This window comes from Styela clava, chromosome 2 (assembly GCF_964204865.1).
Source record: "Styela clava chromosome 2, kaStyClav1.hap1.2, whole genome shotgun sequence".
In the NCBI taxonomy this organism is placed as follows: Eukaryota; Metazoa; Chordata; class Ascidiacea; order Stolidobranchia; family Styelidae; genus Styela; species Styela clava.
Genome location: NC_135251.1, coordinates 7,133,127 through 7,150,091, shown reverse-complemented (window position 1 = coordinate 7,150,091; position 16,965 = coordinate 7,133,127).

Here is a 16,965-nt window from a genome sequence, read left to right as displayed (position 1 = left end):
GAAATCACCAACAATGTGTCTCTGTTCTAAACCGATAATTCATTTTGTCGCAATCCCCACATCTATAACTAAGAATCAAATGTACATTTTTGCCTTAATTTTTTTGGTAGCATCTTTGTAATATTTAATCAATTCTCTGCATATTGTCTGTCTATGATGACATGCCATAACTATCCAAGCATAGCTTTGCAAAAATTAAAAAAAAATTAAACTTCGATGTTCGCTTTGGCGCAAGAATTAGTAATGCTGGTGACATACGGTAGGTAGAATCTATGCAAAGATAACTAGTTGAAAGACTGCACCGAAATAGTGACGCCGCCAAAAAAAAACTGTTTCGGTCATTTCTAGCATAATAGAGTCTGTATTCTCAGTACTCAGGCATCGCTTCCAACTGTAGATTAAAACTATACAAATATAATAGTATCCTTTTAAAAAATATTCAGCCATCCCTAGCAAACTTTCATTCCGCGCTGTAGGCGCCAAATTTGGAGTGGCTGTTTAGCGCCCACAGCCGGGATATTTCTTAGCTGGTCGATCTGTTATAGTAAGCTGATTTTCATCACTCCAATGCAGTGCTTCATAAACTGGGGGGCTGGGCGCGAGAGGTCACAAGATGGAATCGGAAATATACATGTAACGGCTCCTGAAACGGTCTCCGCGTTCGTTAGAAATACCGGTTTTTTGGATTATAATAAATTTTTCCGTCTCGTAATAACTACAATAATTCAAAATGTCTCTCTATTTTAATTCATTTGTGTTCAAGGTAACTCGCGGTTGCGGCGACTCACGACAAAATAAAGTCATTACCTATCTAAAATACCACGCCAATCCGCGGACATAATAAAGTGTGATCAACTGCCCGATTATATTTAGTTTTTATATATATTGCACTCATGCGAATTCGTTGCCGTCATTAGAAATACCTGGTATAATATCCCAGAAAGTATACCACCGCCACGTGGTGTGGCTCAACGGGTTAAGCGTTAGGAATACGCTCGCCACCGCACCTCTAATTACTCTGCGTGGGTTCGCAGGTTCGATTCCCATGCAGGGATGGTTATGTGCGAGAGGATTGCTGGACTCCTCGCCGTCGTTAGGTGGTTCACGTAACCGCTGGTCGGTTACTGCTTCCCCCACCACCAAGTCCATGCTTCCGAAAACAAACAATACAGTATAACTAACTAATCCTATACCCGACTTGGAATGGTAACCGGACGAGAGGCCGTGGTTCGCCATATGAATAAGCCGTCTTATCCGCTTTTCTCTCCCCCGGGATAAATATGTAAATCAAATCTAATTTAGTACAATTAAAATACATGTAAAGTATATTAGTAGATGAAAAATACATATTCATCGAAACGAAATCCCCGTGGTACGGCTTCTGAGTCAGTCCTCGAGATTACGCCAGTCGTTAAAAGTGCCGACTATTTCAACGGATATGTAATGGTTTTTCTGTTGAATCAAATATTCAATCCATGATTGATATACGTATTTAAAATGGTTTCTTTATTCATTTATTGTGATAAATTAAATCTGCGATTGCGTCGATAAAATAAAAGCACCAGTACTCCAAAATAACACGGTAATCCGCAAGCCGCAACCCTAAAAATGTCGATTACATTTTGTTTTGATTTGTATTCTTGCCAATTTCACCAACATGAGCTGTTCCTGCAACTCGTACTCCGCTGTATCGCAATGTCGCCACTCGATTAATTTCAAGATATCACCGTTACAGATAATCCTAAGTCTGCAATCCCAAGGATTGAATTTTATATCAAGTCTGTAGTTTTAGAACACTACTGGTGTGCTGCAGGCACAAGGAATTTATGAGATTTTCAATGTCTAAGAAAGTGTTTTTAATCTGTCGCGGTCCACCCCAAAACAAAACTCATGGCGTTTTCCGTTTTATTTTTGGTATTTTATAATACCACTTTTACAATAAAGAAATTTTTCGCAATCGCAAACGCCTTAGCGACAACAATTGATTGAAAATTTACGTGTCTTATGTAAACGTTTAAACAGAAAATACATTAAAGCATAGGTTTATTGCTGGTTTAGTTTTACTTAATAATCAGTTTGACTTTGCCAAGTATTGCAAACTAAGCGGTAAAACGAGAATCTATGATGACCAACCACTATTTGGCTTTTTACATACGACAGTGAATGGCGAAGTTGTACTCCGAAGCGTTTTATTCCTAAACAATCTGAGCAATGACGCTATGAGACTATTACTCAGTTACAGCGCCATCTTAGTATATAACAACTTTTCCATCAAAAAAGCAAAAAGAGACAGAGCGATCTTACTATATAACAACTTGTCCATCAAAAAAGAAAAAAGAGGGGGGGGGGGGAGCGCGAAGTTTGTAAAATTTTTCAAAGAGGGGCGCGGCTCAAAAAGTTTAAGAACTTCTGCTCCAATGCAAAAAGACGCGTACAAATTGTTGGTATCGTCAGTTATTATGTGTACAACGAGTACGGTACCGTATAGGGCAGGGGTGGGCAACCTTTTACGGCTCGCGTGCCAAAATCGGCTAAATTTAACGACGAAATTCTTCCGCGTGCCGACCAAAATAAAAAACAATGTTTTGCTACTAAGTAAAACTACACAAGAGTAAACCTGTTAAATGTGCACAGACTGATTCACTATTCAGGAAAATATTAGTCCGACAAATTGATTTAATTACTTTTTTTTTATTCTATATACGTGAGACTTCGCTGCTGCATTACAGTTGATGGAGATTTTACGTTGGTCTTATATTTTGTAACTTGTGGATAAATACACGAACTACTGGCTTCATCTTTCAGGCTACTCCTGTTATGATACTTAATAAAGTTCCCAACTGAGAACATAGATTCACAAGCATATATAAATGAAAACATGGAGAGTAATGCAGTTGCAAAGTTTTTAGGACACAAAGAATTTTCTGGAATGGCATCCCAATTACGCAATAGTTTGCTTTCTGCACTTCTCTCTTATATTCGCTTCCCTAACCGATTATATTTCTTCTGAAATCAATTTATAACACCAAGTAAGCAAGTAATTCTAACCAACATGAACTGTACAACTTCATAAATCAAGCAGAAAATGAAGAAAAAGGGTGGCACAGACGAACTTTATTAGGTAAGAATGTAGCCGAAGAAATGCCGCGCCCTTGTCGACAAAATTTCTGAAGAGCTCACTCATTTGTTACGTCACATTATATTTGTTTGTAGCCATAGGTCATGAAAGAATGAAAGGGGTTTAAATAAATGACGGATTGATAACGAACGAATATGAATAAATGAACACCTAGTTTTATCAGATAATTCTTGAAATTTTCTACCTGAAGGAGAATGATCTCGTTTCCTAGGTCTCGCTCGCGTGCCGAATAAATGGGCTCGCGAGCCAAGTTCGGCACGCGTGCCAGGGGTTGCCCACCCCTGGTATAGGGTCCCATCGGTACGTCAGGAGCGTACGGGTGTACGAACGAGTGAAAAACAATAAACTGAAATACGTACTTGACAGTGTCGCTTCCAGCTTACAAAACACTTGACAGTTGATTGGAAACAGTATAGTAAAATTTGGTTATTGGTATTAATTCTAAATATATCAAAATGACAAATAGAACCTTGCACCACAAATCTATAAGCCCAAAATTTTAAAAGGTCAAATCAAGGTCTTCGAAGCTTCACGCTTTGCGAAAACATGCAAGGGTATTATGAAGTCACCATTTTTTTAAATTTTTATATGAAGTCACAATCAGTAAAATTGGGAACGTATGTACCACCAGCGCCTCCAATGGTGAAGAAAATATGTACTGAAACGAAAGGCAGTGCTGTTAGAAAGTGCTAATCGATCTGCAATAACTATATATTTTATTGAAGTTGTACTATGTTTCGAAATAAAAACGACACACTATATGAAAAAGATGGCATTCACATAAATGTAGAAGTTGTAGCCCTTCATAAGAACCAAAAGAAGCATTTTGTGGGATAAAAGTAGACAGTGATATGCACAAGATGGTATTGGTAACTTCATAAAAATATAGCTTATTATTAGGATAGAATTTACATATTTATCCCGGAGGAGAAGAAAGCCGATAAGACGGCTCAACCATATAGCGAACTACGGCCTCTTGTCCGGTTACCATTCCATGTCGGGTATGGGATTAGTTGATTATTTTTTTTTTGGAAGCATGGACTTGATGGTGGGGGAAGCCGTAACCGACCAGCGGTTAAGTGAACCACCCAACGACGGCGAGGAGTCCAGCAATCCTCTCGCACATAACCATCCTCGCATGGGATTCTAACTTGCCAACCAACGCAGAGTAATCAGAGGTGCGGTGGCGAGCGTATTCCTAACGCATAGCACGATGAGCCACACCGCCGCGCCCAGGCTCATATGGAAATAGCAAGCAATTCAAATAGTTGTCAGTAATCATACAAGGCATGAAATATATTCAACTCGGTTTGTATAGGGCTTTTAACATTCTGGATTATGGCTGCTTGTACCTGCCATGGTTCGGAGTGTAAGCCTCGTATTAAATATAAATTTGTCGTCTACCTTGAAATTTTAGTCTGACTGCGCCATTGCTTATGGGTACCATTTGTGGGGAAATCGCGACGTACTGTATTTGAGATGTTAAATTGAAATGCTACATTTGCGCGAAAAAACACGCAAACGGTCCATTTTGTGGAGAATATAGCCTGAATGCTTTATCACTACATTGTGCATAAAAAATTAGAATCAGTTTGTGCCATTAGTGGAAAAATTGCGTGAATTTTTTTCTAATGTTAAACTGAAAAAGTTACGTTTGTGGGAATAATATATAACTTTTCCCCCCTTTTTTCGACTTCTTTACAATTATCGTAACATTCCTGTATTTATTTACTTATACAGTTTGTTTTAGTATGTCCATAATTACGATCAGAAATAATAATAACATATTCTCTTTGACCAGTGATTGGATTCAAAATCTTTAGAACGGGTTCTCTTTGTACTCACTAACAACTCGTCCCCCATTTTTTGTAACTCTGAAATTAACATCGGGGTTGGTTAATTGCTACGGAATTCAAGAACGGGACCGCATAGAACCCCATAATTCAATCACAGTCTTTCACTATTTCATATCACCAGTGCTTACCTACAGGGTGTCCCCCTTACCTATTTTAGAATGTTGACATCACACTATAATTTTCTACATGAATTTTGTTGTATTTGAATATTCAGAAAGCAGCACACATTCCAGTGCAGTTGATTAGTCAAAGACACATTTTCAAACTACAAGTAGTTGTGTGGCTAATAGCAAAATATCTACCACCTCCTAAATTTGGAATGAACCCCCTCTTTAAAATGAAAAGCTAGGAAAGCATACTGTGGCCCGGTTTATGAAGCCGGGTAAATAAATATCAGAGCTTGACTCTAAACTCCGAGTCATTAAAAAAACATCTCCGGCTCTGCATTGACTGGGAGTTACTCCCGTAGTATTTGTACCTAAAATTATAGCCCTCACCTGGTACGCATACTTCAGGAGTACCCTTTTGGGTACAATCACACACAAATATTCAGCATATTCTTTTTTGCTTCATACAACTTATGTTTTCTGCATTTTAGTCAATAAAACATGCTATAAAGTGTTTGTGATTGTTTTGTTCGGATTTCGGGTAAAATATCGGCCTTATGACCTTCTAAATAAATTTTGACATTGCACGCAATATGAAATTTAGTTCGATACTCACGCAAATGAGTAATCGTCAAAGTAGCCTGGAGAGCGAGTTGATTTTAAACATACTCAAGGCTTCGATAAGGCGACATGGTACCAGAAAACCCCTCTTGTAGCCGCCAATAAAGACCCTGCTGTGAGTAAACAACTTAGTACCTCACTAACAAAGCTTGTTATATTTGAATTGCAATTTTACGTGAGCAACAAAGCAAGCATTAGACGGCCTGAACTTAAATCATGAGTGTGCAAACTGCGACCCGCGGTTTCCCCTGTTATTTGTATCTGGCCCTCCTGTATTAAAGGTTGCACACTATTGGATAAATATTACAAATATGCATCAAGTAACATTATCGCTATAAACAAGCTACGAAGAAAAATGACCTTTAAGAAATGGAAAAACGTACATAGATGTGAGTTAGTGAAAACTGAATTATCAGGTCAGATCAGAGACACATCGTTGCTGATTTTCAGGAACAGATATAACAATTTAAATGAATTTCCCTTTCGCCTTCTACAAGATTCACTAATGTAAGTATCCTTGTAATTAATCGACTAATTTTAGTAGTAATTTTCAGTGTACCTAATTTTCATTTTTTCCAACTTTTCCCTTTCAGGAAGGAACATTGAAGAGGTTCTGCAATAGGGAAACAGATCCATCAGACATTAACGATGAGTTGAAAATAGATTATTTACCTATAGATTTTTTATTCAATCGCGCTTCGTTTTTGTTTTAATGTCAAGGCGACGTAAGTGTGATTAAGAAAATGTTTCCAGGGCCATCAAAACTATACTGCGTTTAAATTGTTTAGGTACTCGGGTGAGGAAATTTGACGGAATGTAAAGAGTAATTGTAAAAAGTAAGTAACCTAGTGTAAGTATTTGTCCGCTTTCCCATTTTTTCCCCATGTACAGCTATGATGCCTATCTGTGCTTGGGTTTGTTCTGATAAAAAGAAATTCTGACTCGAAGGCTGAAACCTTGTCGTGGTGAGTTGGCTTAACACTAATATCAGCCGGCATCTGGGCGATCAACAAATATAAAGAAAATAGACATGGCGAGTTATCCCTCTCTCTCTCGCGATGTCGATCAACAAATATAGAGAAAATAGACATGGCGAGTTAGCTCTCTCTCTCTCGAGCTCGCTTCCAACGGCTGTTTAGAATAAAATGAGACTGCCGGTAGCGAAGTAAAACGTTGTAACTAACTAGATTAGATTGTATACCGGTACTGTTGATTTAGTGCTCACACGATCAATTAATATGGTGATATATTTAGCATGCTTAGATGAAAATGATAAGTTGAGACATCTTTTGCGTGTTGAGTACCGTACGGTACCGGTATATGAGCACATTTTCTTGTCACTTTGTTATTCCTTGCAATTGCAAGTATTCTAACCAAACACATTCAATTTAATATATTTATCCTCGCTATTGAAGTTGTAAGTAAAACAGCCACCTTTCCATCTCCCATTACAAGAGGAGCCTTCGCGCAGTTGTAGGCATACCCAAAGCGTATATATATAATAATGGAGGTCGCGTTTTGAAGTAGAATCTTAGCCGTACATGCTTATATCCTTTCATGTTGGCCAAATTTTATTTATAGTACATTAAATTGTCTTTAAAAACAAGTATACCGGTTCCGAGTTGCTCCCGAAGTAAATTGGCCAATCTAATCGGCGCTCCCGAAGTATGTGGAACAAGATGGTGCACAACCTGTACAGTATGTATGTAATACCAGGTTAGGGTTCAGGTTGTGCGTCATCTTGTTGCACATATTTCCGAAGTGCCGTTTATACTTGAGTGTACATGTACGGGGTAATTGTTAGGGATGGGACGAGTCCGGCATTACAGAGATTTGACGAATCCGAGTAATAGGTCAAGGACTCGAATCGAATCTGCCGAGTCCGTGACGTCATAATGAAAAGCAGAAAAACGTGTTTTTGACCATGCTACAGCATCGTGCGCTCACAAACATACGTCGTAGTTCATATGTTTTGCCTAATGGTTTCGCAGATAGCTGTTGAATTATTTTAAATATATATATTTTCTTTGGATCAATGTGCGCCTAGGCTGTGAACTGGATTTTCAGCCCACCTTGCGTCAAATCTGGGCGGCTAGTCAGAAATTCTTAAATGTCAATATAACAAAAAAAAGCTTTCGACTACAATGCTTTCCCATAATTCCAAAAATTTCTAGCCGTAAATTTATTATGTCATGTGCGCATATGGTAGAGAAATGTCACTCGTCGTTAATACAACGTGTTACGTCTGCTTGCAATTTAGTAGTTCATGTAAACGTTCTAAAACTCTCCATGCTTTCCATTGCCTTTTTAGCGAAAGGATTGCATGCAATAAACTCGATTTAAAAGAGGTATTGATGAGATTCCACATTGGGTTGATCCAGAGCATGTTTCATTTTTACGTGAATCAAAAACTCAAAAATATTGCAATAACACATATTTTATTGTGTACCACATGTATACCAAAAGGAATAGATAATTTGAAGGCGACTGGTGCAACATCATTGTTATAAGCGATCAATAGTTTTTAACTTGCGTTATATTATCTGGATATCTGTCGTCGTTTTATTAGGAGTGTTTATAATGCACACGAGGGATATTGTTACAGATCTAACCTTGAATTTTACCTTGTTAAGGTATGTAGTGGGATTTATAGAGGCAAAAGTACAAATATAGGCGTAAATTAGTAAAAACAGAATTGATTATGGACTCGGTAAAAATGACGCGGACTCGAAATCGAGTCCAAAAAATACCTGGATTCGACTCGAATCCGAGTCCGGATCCGAATCCCGGCCCATCCTTAGTAATTGTACTAAAATACATATTATACGTATCTTCGAGCGATTTTCCGTCTTTCCCGCTTTTTGTAACATTTTCCCGCTTGTTAGTAACTTTTCCCGTTTCCCGCATTTTAGGGCCCTAATGCACTAAAAAGCGGGAACGACGGGAAATAGCCAATTTCAAATTGCGGGAACTACGGGAAATTTCACAAAGACGGGAATTTGCTTTAGGGTATGGGAAATATGTATTTTAGAGTATGTGTGGGCTAAATATGCACTGAATAGCGAAAGCGACGGCAAGTTTATACGGTGCTCCCGAAGTATGTGCAACAAGATGGTGCACAACCTGAACATAGTATGTATACCAGATTAGGGTTCAGGTTGTGCGTCATCTTGTTGCACATACTTCCGAAGTGCCGTTTATACTTGAGTGGACATGTACGGGGTAATTGTACTAAAATACATATTGTCCGTATCTTAGAGCAATTTCCCGTCGCTCCCACTCTTTGTGAAATTTTCCGCTTCTTAGTGAAATTTCCGTATCCACACAACCCAAGCGTATATTTCCCGTTGCTTCCGTTTTCTAGTGCAATTTCTTCTAAACATACTCTGAAATGAGTATTTCCCGTAATTTAACGCGATTTGCCGTCGTTTCCGCATTTTAGATAAATTTTCACGTACATACACCCCCAAGCGTATATTTACCGTTGCTTTCGCTTTCTAGAACAATTTCCCCTAAACATACCCCAATATGAATATTTCCCGTACCTTAAAGCGATTTCCCGTCATTCCCGCTTTTTGTGAAATTTCCCGCTTTTTAGTGGAATTTCCCGTAGTTTCCGTCATTCCCGCATTTTAGTTTTTGCAATTTCCCGTCGTTCCCGCATTTTAGTGCATTTCCCGTAGTTCCCGTATTTTAGGGTTGTCCTAAATTTTGATATATCACAGTCTGAAATGCCCTATGACAGTATGAGTATGAACTATAGACTAAATTTTAAAACATCAACCGTCTGTCTACAACTTGATTTCTCACCTCTCAATCGTTTCCAATGCTTTTTTTCCACTCCGGCATACCTTATCATTGCTTCCCAGGTTCTTTTCGACTCTATGAATTCAGATTTAGACCAACCGACATTAGTAAAATTGATTATTTTCTTCTCTTTCACACAACCGTGCATGTCAGAAACAGACATTAATTTCTATTTCCAAATATGCTGTGGCCTATATAATAATAATAATAATAATATAATAATAATAAGTTTATTTCGACTCCATAATCAGCAAAACAATAAAATGAATGGTAAAAATAAATACATAAAAACTGATTATGAAATCAGGACAGCGAACGAAACCTTAGATAAGGTTTAAAACGTACAGCATGTATATAAGATGGAAGGTTCTGCCAAGAAGATGTGGTACGTGTTCACTCACCTAAAATAATTGAAATATTTCACACACGCTCACACGCACCCACACACACAACCATATAGAAGTTATTAAGTAAAGGGAACATGAAAAATTACATACTGGTAGTTAATAAATAAATAAAAATTATTTGCCACACCATATTATTAATTTATGATGCTTGCCACTGCCAAATTGATCAATTTTATAAATGGGAGTGAACAGTAAAGATAAACTTTTTAAAAAAAATATATTGTCAAGCTGATTATAGATGGAGTCAAATGCCAAAATGCCCAACCAAAGTTGCCAGAATTGGATGCATGAAGAGGTGGGCTAGACCACTTCATTGCCCAAACTAGAGCCTATTATTGCCAAATTATAGTCCAGATTGTAATAAGTATTTAAATCTATCAGTAACTTTATAAGTATGAGTAATTATAATTAATTATGGTAGAAAGACGGGGTATAGGAATATGTTGGTTGTTAAGGTTATAAGTTTTTTTTTTCATTCTTAGATATTGACTTCTGCAAGGATAAAGGAATTAGGAATAAAGGAATTAGTATTGTTATTTCACAGGATCATTTCTTAATTTAATTATTGTGGCGTAATAGATGTCAATTCAAGTTTATCGTGGATGAGACATCAGCCTGCGAATTTTGTTGTTGTAGACACCATTTATATTCAATAAACTAGCCATTGTATTGATCATCATGGAACGACCTGGAAAACAGAAAATAAATCTGCGAGTAGGATATTCAAGGGTTACATATTTGGAAACAGCACTACCCTACACTTTTGTTTAGAATTAATTATTATTTCGAGTAGATATTGATTATTAGTTATCTATCTTTAAAACGCTAGTTCAAAGACCAGAGTTGAAATATGGCTGGGACACCGGGTGAATTCCTCGCAAACCATGCAGAAACTCTCAAACCACACTGACCATTCGTATGTTGGCCTTCACATTAACTTCACAGCAGAACATCATCCTAGGATAAAATTTTGCATACACACAAAACAAATCATAGAATACCACACCAAACAATAACGAAGGGGAGAATCCAATATATCTCCACTGGTCGCCTAATTACAATAATAGGTACAGGAGCTGAACTATACGGTCTACAACCCTCATAAGGTATCACACCACCCATATAGAAACAAAGACCATTCATGTGTGATGTCAAAAATCCAACATTAAGCAAAAAGGGAACATGCGCATGCAGATGTCAGAGTGTAAACAGCCATTTGAAAAATAAATAAATAAAATAATTTGCTGTGCAAGCTACAGAACCCGACACACCAACATTAGATGTAGAACAGGTGGAGAGAGATTAACTGCCGGCTCAACAGCAATCAGCAGCTGTAGGGGCAATAGCAATATTGTAGCTGTTTAATATTTTCATGAAAATGAGTATGTGCAAGTGAAGTGCGTCCCAACTTTCTATCATGGTCATTCATGAAGGTTCAATATTTTTTGTGTCCGAGCTATCAAAACGTTGTAGCTAATTACATACGAAAGAGTATATATATCCGTGTGGTTATGGGAAAATAACTTTTAGTATTTGGATACCAAGTACGACTCAACTTGTTTCTGAAATGATTTTTTTGGTTTTAATGACTTCAAATTCATAGGTCCATTATAGCATAGGGCATGCTGGCTCACAGATTTACTCATAAACGGAATAAATAAATTGGAATTACTTCTTCGATTGGAAGTGGTTTTGGTTAGTATGTCGTCAAAGCAGTTTGACAATGAATTGTCATGAAAATCATAAACTAATGATAATACTTCAAATTTCATTATGTCTTCAACCTTGAATATATTTACCGATTTATAGAAATGATTTACGCTTTCACGTTTACTTTTCCTAAAGACAATTCTTAAAAAATTATTACAAATGCTTTGCAATTTCGAGACAAGTGTTTTATTACCATGAGCCAGACTGAGCTACAATATCGGATATGACTTAGTAGTAGAGATTGAAACATTGCTAGTAAAGCTGATTGATTAACGCACTGGGATACTTTGGCAGCAACTGCCAAGTTTCTTTTTGTTTTACCAATAACATGCGACATTTGTGATTTCCATGACAGATTTTCATCAAAGATAACTCCTAGAAATTTTATTTCTTTCACTCTTTCAATTTCATTGTCATTGAGCAGTAGTGGTTTTGAACAATTCACACTTTTATGCTTGCTTGGGTGGAATAATACAAATTTAGTTTTGTTAGCATTAAGAGATAATTTGTTAACCAACATCCAGCTATGAATGTTGGTTAGTTCTTGGTTTGCAACTGTGAGTAGATCTTCAAGGTTTTTCCCATGAAGAATCAAGTCAGTGTCATCAGCAAACATGATCGACTCAGAGGATTTCAGACACCTGGACATGTCATTAATGTAAGCTAGAAAAAATAATGGGCCAAGTAAAGATCCTTGTGGAACTCCGTGCTTCATGACACAAATATTTGTAGAGAATGAGTTGTCATATTGCACAATTTGTTTCCTGTCTTGCAGGTAGCTCCTGATCCAATTGAATGGGACGCCTCTAATTCCATAGTGATAGAGCTTACTTAAAAGGATGGAATGGTCAATGGTGTCGAAAGCTTTTGAAATATCAAGAAATATTCCAATTGCATGTTGTTTGCCTTCAAAGGCCTTGGTCAGTTTATGTACCAAAACATTAGCAGCCATAGCAGTGGAGTGATGGTTGCGGAAACCAAATTGATGAGAGTAGAAAACATTGTTAGTCTCAAAGTAGTTTGACATTCTACTATACATTATTTTTTCAAGAATCTCAGAAAATGATGGTAAAAGACTAATAGGTCTATAATTTCCAAGATCTGAAACACTACCCTTTTTAAATAGAGGAAGAACTTTAGATGTCTTGAAGCTTTCAATGAATAATCCACTAGATAGTGAAAGATCAAATATATATGTCAGGATATCAATGATATGTTCTGGAACATGTTTCAATACTTTGAATGGAATACCATCGATTCCAAAACTTGACTTGGGCTTCATTTCGCGTATAATATTTTTTATTTCTAATGATGTAGTTGGCCGTAAAAACATGGATGGGGATTCTTGCTTCCCAAGATATGTGTTGTGATTCTTGTCACAGCCAGCTGGTTGTGGCATACAGTCGAGCAGGCTTTGTGCCACTTGGGAAAAGTGTTCATTAAATTTATTTGCAATTTGTGTATTACTGCAATCGAGTCCAATCAAAGGACATGAACCTGTTTTATTTTTACCAATAAGTTCATTAATTGTTTTCCACACTGCCTTGATGTTGCCTTTGTGAGAGGCAAATTTAGATTTGTAATAATTTGATTTCTTTTTGTAGAGCAATCGAGTATAAAGGTTCCTGCATTCATTGAACTGTAATTTGTGCTTGTCATTTATGTTTTTATTGTTTATTAATTTCTTATAAAGTTTTTGTTTGACTTTGTTGAGTTTGCGTAACTCAGTATCATACCAAGGTTTGTTTGATCTGTTTGTTTGTTTTTTGTAAGGAAAAGATTGAGAGTAAGCAGTAGAGAATTTTTCAAAAAAATTTTCAAAGCAAGTGTTGGGATCCTGGATGCTGCTGAAGTCATCAATATCAATAGAATTCAGTTCGTTCATAAAAGTATTCAAGTTGGACGAAGTAAACTGGCGGTAAAGCGTTTCAATTCTGTTCTGAATTTGCTTTTCTAGAAGAGAGCATTGTACAATTGGCAGATGATCAGAAACACATTCTGCTAAAACAGCACTATTAACTTTTTTATCATATACGTTTGTCCAGATGTGGTCTATACAGGTAGCAGAACTTGAAGTTATCCTGGTGGGGCAGTTTATCAGAGAATAATAGGCCAGGTTGTGCATAATATCAACAAATAGGTTGGTATTCATATTGGACTCATCAATAAGATTATAGTTGAAGTCACCCATTATATAATTATAATTCAACTTGTTCGTCTTTGAGAGAACTTGGGACAAGAGATTCCGAAAGTTAGCATTGTTCAATTCATCAGTTAGTGGTGATCTATAAATAGTACCACAGGTTATTGTTTTATTTTCCAATAATATGTCAATAAATATAGATTCGAAAACCTTTTCACACATTATAGTAATATCCTTGCGGACAATGTATTTCAAATCATTTCGAATGTAGAGACCAACACCACCACCTCGGTGATGAGATCTACTATTAATGATAAAAACATAGCCATCCAATGTATTGAAATGGCCATTTGTACCAGATACGATCCATGTTTCATTTACAGCAATTACATGAGGCTTGCAATTCAGTGAATTCACTAGTGCTTCAAATTTTGTGTAGTTTTTGAAAGAGGCTAAAGATCTGATATTGATTGAAAGAGTCATGAAACCACATAGTTTAAAACTATCCTTGAATTTGAGGTCATTGACATCACTAAAGCAAATATACTGATTTGAGCTGTTGTACATGAAAACACTGTTTATGTTGTTGAATTCATCATTGTCAGTATTGGCTGACTCAAGAAACATTTGGTTTAGGTATTCAGGATCAAGAATTTTAGTAAGTGCCTGGGCTTCAGCTTTTTCTGAATGAAGGGAAGTACATAATTCTAATAATTCAGAATCAGAGAGAGAAGAGAATGGTATGCAATCTTTTTCACAAAAGAAACAGCACCAAGGCATATCATCAGATTCAGATTGCAGGTTTTCATACTGCTGGTTAGAGATATTGGTGCATTTTAAATGTGAGCAAATGTTGCAAAAAATAGCTTTCTGATTAGTTCGGACTGATTTGTGGCAATTTCTACAGTTTTTTTTTTAATTATGTTTCATGGTGGTGGCAAAGTAAAGAAATAAAAAAATAAAATAAAAAAAGTATAGTGAAGTAAGACAAAATCTAAAATACAAAGCTTGAATACAAAGTTTCCAGGTGCAGAACTTATGGTTAAATAAGTACTAGCCTAATTAGCATAAGGAAAAAAAGGGTGAAAATAAATTGAGTTAAATTATATTATCCCACTGTGCTAAAGGCCACCACTATACCAATGAGACCAAGTTGCAAACAGTGTGCCTATTTGCTAGGTCCCATTGGGCGAGCAGCAGCCCTGGAGTACAGGGGACGAGAGAGAGTAGTGATATCATTTAAATAAGATATAACTCGCCTTCTGTCCAAGTAAGCGTATATAGTCCCATTCATTGTCGACACCTTATGCTTCCCGAATGCTTCCTTGGCAGCGGCGAGGAGCTTGAGCCTATTCCTGGTCAAGGACTCCGTGATGGACAAACCGCTGCCTTTTAGATCTTTCTTCCTACCATATATTAAATTTTTTGTCGATCTTCGGACAAATTTAATAATGATGGGGTTCTTCGGGGACTTGGATCGCAATTTATGGGTTATATCAATATTCGTGTTAACAATAGGCTGGTCAAGATTGAAGTTATTGTTCAGGGTGTTAACAACAAAGTCTTCAAACTTGTAGTACTCAGATTCTGGGACCAATTTGCAGCCATGAAGAACAACACAGTTCCTCCGGCTGTACTGTTCCTGATCATCTTGCTGTTTTTCACATAACTCCAGTCTTTTTATAATCTCCTCGATCTTAAGAGAGATTTGAGCCACATCATGCTGGAACTTCTTAACAGCTTCAGACTTGCTGCCATGGTCTTCAGTGGCAGACAGTTCATCTGAGCGTTGCATGAGCGCTTTTTGGTTGGCCTGGAGGGATGTAACAGCAGCCAGAATCTGGTTAAGAACTTCGGTATTCATATTGATTTTCCGTGGAGTTTCGAGTTGAACAGCAGAATCCAATGTAATATTATAATTAGAAAGGTATATTCCGTTTGTTGATATAATCGAAGGTAGCAGGCTTTAGTACTTAAGTTAACCAAAGATTAAACTATCACCTTAAACGGGGAATATAGTAGTATAAGTCTGCTGAATAGTCAAGAAGAGTCATTAAATTAATCATAAACATTTCATGCAAGCCAGAAAATATCGTTGTTTGTGACATATTATTCTAGGTCTATCCTTCCTTGGAGTTACCGCACCGTACCTATTAACAACGTCTTATGAGCTAGTGCTCAACTAAAATTGCTATTTATGGTAAGGATATACAAGTGTTTAATATCTTACTTATACTTTTCAACACCTCCTTAGAATAACTGAACTAATAAGAACTGAAAAAAACTACGGAAAGGCTACTTAACGTAAAAGCGAGCAGTAGTAGTACATCTGATATTCATCCGACCACTGGGGATCCACCTACAGCTGACTAATTTGATTGTTACGTCATGCAGAAGTCTGCGTTCATTGGCCCATGATACCGGAAAAGCAGAGAAAATAGGACAGATGGTAACACATATTTATTGTAGTAAAAGCGTCTTTTCTGTAAAACGTGCAACTTTTGGAAGTGGGAACAAGGCAATATTTGTTACTAAATTTCTAAGGAACATTTTAATATCATTTTCAGGTAGTTACCTTATGTGCGCTACGAAACTGAAAGATGAATGGCCTCGGCTCGCGGCCTATAAGTGTCATCGCCGAATCGGCTGATCTCGCTCATTCCGTTTTGTTGCTCACCACTGAAGGCGCTGGTGGTTCACGAGTTCAGTGACTCCCATCCCCATAAAATGGTTTCGCCAGCGCTTTACTACTACCACCGGGTGCACGACGTTCCTTAAACCTCGGCTTCCTTTTCCCCCATATCCTATCCTAAATTGCACATTATTGAGTAGATATATATGTTTTTATACAGACACGATAGTTCGGAATTCCTGCGTCATTTGTGCAGACATGTATGTCACGGGATAAGAAAGCGTAATCCGCTACCGCCTTACCATATTACCAATGAACAATGGCAAAGTCTGACTAAATTCCGGGGGCGGGCGACAAATTTTTATTTAATGCTGAGCTTACGGTCCGGACAAGGCCATGTATAATCAGCCATAATCCAGGATGTTAAAAGCCTCCGTGTTGAGTATTTGCCGATTTTTATCATTGCTTCCATTCAAGCAATAATAATAATTAAGTACCAAAACCATCCTGTACATATTACTGTCTACATCCACACATAAATGC